Raw genomic sequence first — 3,779 nt, forward strand, 5'->3', positions numbered from 1 at the left:
TCTTGTCTTCACCACCTGGCTACTGTTGTAAAATGTTGAGAGATTCAAACAAAAATTAATCAATAAATAGAACAAAATAAAAAAGACTGCAAGTGACGTCGCTAGCGGAAGTGCAAGTGTCTGAGATTGCAAGCCTGAGAGTGCAAGCCTGAGAGTGCAAGCGCCAGCTGCAGCCAGACCCTTCTCAGAGTAACAGCATCATGTCATCACTATCAGCTTCAAAGTAAGACACATAATCACACTAAAGCGTCTTATACATAGATTCGTTTGCGATTGGCTACTTTTCACTCGCTTTTCCATCCATTTCCTTTGGCAGGTCCTGGGCTGCGTTTCTCGATAACGATTGATCTTAGAGCTTAAGAGCGTTTGCTACGAGTCATTTTACGATCGTTCGTTATTGTTTCACGTGCGTTTCCCAAAAATGCACTTAACCCAGTCGCGTGTTAGGGGGGCCCCCCCCCCCCCAGTCTTTGAAGCATATTTCCTACATTACTTCTTTTATTCATTTTTTGTTCAGTTATTCAAGTTAGATGTGTATTTCTAATTTTTCTGCCCTTTTTAATTATTTCATTTATAAATTCATTAAAAAAACGAGTAATAAAGTGTACAATAAAGCACAATCAAAACTTTATATTATAATCACATTGCACTTGAATAAAGTTAAAGGTGCAATCTGATTGTCCTGCAGGTGACTGCATAAATCTGTTTTCTTACGATGCACACTCTAAAAAATGCTGGGTTAAATACAACCCAGTGCTGGGTAAAATAGGGACAAACCCAGCAATTGGGTTGTTTTGGCCCAGCGGTTGTGTTACTACCCAGAAGGTTGGGTTAAACATTTAACCCAACCGCTGGGTCAAAACAACCCAATTTTACCCAGCATTGGGTTGTATTTAACCCAGCATTTTTTAGAGTGCACTTAGGGCTTTACGATTACTCCAGAGCACTCGTAGATCTACGATGATTTTCAAGTGCTACTTAAGTTACGATGCTTTTGGGAAACAGACCGTAATATTAAGATCAGTCATAGGATCGTTTTTACGAACTTCTTAGGCTTACGAAGCTTTTGGGAAACGCAGCCCTGTCCGTTCCGTGGATATAGTGCATGATTATGCAGATCAGATCTTTCTGGACGTGACTTGATAAATGTTCATTTATTAATAAATATTAACGAATAAACCATCCATTTAAAATAGTAGGATTTATTTATTCACAATCATTAGCAATGTTGTATTTCTTTTAAGTTAGGGTTAACGGGAGAACTACATATAATTAATATTCATGACCAAGGTCTTTACCTGAACTTAAAAATACAGCATGCAGCCTGTATGTAAGGTATAGTTTTGTCACATATGTATGTTAACTTCTATAACTTTAACGTTATATATAATTCTTAATAGATCATTAGTTCAAATCACACCAAGACGAATTCCTTGTGTGTGTAAACACACTTGGCAATAAAGTTCTTTCTGATTCTGAACTGCGTACGAACTCAAACTCTGAACTCAAACAGCGTACGCTCTTCTGTGTCAGCCGCGCTGCACGGATGCGCTGTTTTCGTTCAAATCAAAGCGTAAATACATGTAGAAAACGTATCCTTGTGTCACGGCTGACACAGGAGTGCGTACACAGTTTGAGTTCAGTGGATATTCTCCAAAATGGCGCTACGGTGATGTGGAAAGACACAGAGGAGACAAATTGTTGAATAAAGTTTTTTTTTTTTTTTTATTCGTGTACAAAAAGTATTCTCGTCGCTTCATAAAATTCAGATTGAACCACTGATGGCAGATGGACTATTCTGACGATGTCTTTCATACTTTTCTGGACCTTGACAGTGCAATTTACTTGGCAGTCAATAGGACAGTCACAAGCCTCCCGGTTTTCATCCAAAATATCTTAAATTGTGTTCCGAAGACGAACGAAGCTTTTAGGTTTTTTTTTTTTTTTTATTCGTGTACAAAAAGTATTCTCGTCGCTTCATAAAATTCAGATTGAACCACTGATGGCAGATGGACTATTCTGACGATGTCTTTCATACTTTTCTGGACCTTGACAGTGCAATTTACTTGGCAGTCAATAGGACAGTCACAAGCCTCCCGGTTTTCATCCAAAATATCTTAAATTGTGTTCCGAAGACGAACAAAGCTTGTACGGGTTTGGAACGACATGGGGGGTAAGTGATTAATGACAAAATTTTAATTTTGGGGTGGAGTAACCCTTTAAACTGCATTGTATGCCTGCATAAAACACAGGGTGGCAGTGTTGTCACTGACAGAAAACAAAGCGTTAACCCACATTGAAGCTCATTTGTACTTTCCGGAAAGCCAATGCTATAAAGCACGTGTGACGCAAATAGTTTCATGGTTGAAGTGTAAACCAGATGCTCAAGTGAGTGAAAAAGTGAAATAAGTGACCGTGGTGGGTCTTGAATCGACACGGTTTTATATCATGACACCAAAGGTCTTCTTTTATCCTTTCACCTACTTAAAAGTATTTCAGATGATGGAAAAAGGAATGAATTCAGGTCATATTTTACAATTATTGCAGCAGGAAGCTGATGCCACATGACACTATGCCTCATTCGAGAGTAGAAAAAAGCGAGGGAACATCAGGCATGTCTGTGAGGCTTTCCCCCATTTTAATGGTTTGTTTTCACCCAAACTTCAGAGCGGTAACCATAGAAACAACTTCTGCATGCCCAATAGGTCACTGAAGGGCAAGGCCGGAGCACGTGGGAGGATTGGGAACACGCCAAGCTTCGGAGAACATCCCACAGTTCAACAGAGATGAGGCGGTGGGAGGCAAAGGTAACACCCACATCTTATGCATTCATCTTTTTCAGTGCATAACCTCAGAGGCCGTGTCTAAGATAGTGACCAAACAGCTCAGCCTTTGTTTTGGCAACAGGGATTCTCCCCTCACACTGCACACCAGTATTCGTCACATGTGCTTGCTAAATCATTGATTTCAGAAGCGATAGTGTTCTATGACTGGCTGCTGGTTGGTTTCACTTCCATTCTTAAACTCTGGTTTAGTTTTGGGCGATAAGAATTTCAGGTTTATGTTTTAATTTGGATCTTTGGTTTGTGTTTGTTTTGATGCCACTACGTTGCCAGGAAGAGGGTTCTTTTCGGATAAGAGAGCCATCTATGTGATCCATGATTCACATCCATGATTATGTGCAGTTTGGAGAGCTGCAGCTATGCAAAGAATGCTCTAATTTCCATATCTCTGCCATTTGGTTTCTCTTACCTGGCAATGGCATGTGTAGTCATTGGCAGTAATTAGTGGTGCATACAAAATAGTTTCTTTCCAAAACTCTAAACCAAAATTAACTTTCATTTAGCTAAAAACTGAAACCGAAAATAAAGTTTCGGGAGTCAATTTTGGGTAATTGAACTCTTTATGCAGTAAAAACTGTAAATCAAACAAAGTTTATTAAAGGATGGTTTAAGAGAAAATGGTATTTCAGTATTTCTACTTCAAAATTTCACATTTAATTAATTGTGTTACTTGCCATTTCTTTGTTATTGTTTGTGAAATTTACTAGAATTTTCTGAGTAAAACTTGTTTCTACACCAATTTCTTTATTCTTTTCAGGGTGTTGTGTTCTCAGGTAACAAAACAGTCGTAGTAAAGTTCTTCGCCAACAAGCCGATTTTCAATATTTCAGCCGACCAGATTTTATACATATTGGTGCTACTCTAGCAATTTTTGTCATGTTTACTTGCTGTAATTTCGTGTTGTGAACTGGGTAACAAAATTAAATAATAAACATC

Source organism: Sinocyclocheilus anshuiensis, unplaced genomic scaffold, assembly GCF_001515605.1.
Source record: "Sinocyclocheilus anshuiensis isolate Anshui unplaced genomic scaffold, SAMN03320099.WGS_v1.1 scaffold201, whole genome shotgun sequence".
NCBI lineage: Eukaryota > Metazoa > Chordata > Actinopteri > Cypriniformes > Cyprinidae > Sinocyclocheilus > Sinocyclocheilus anshuiensis.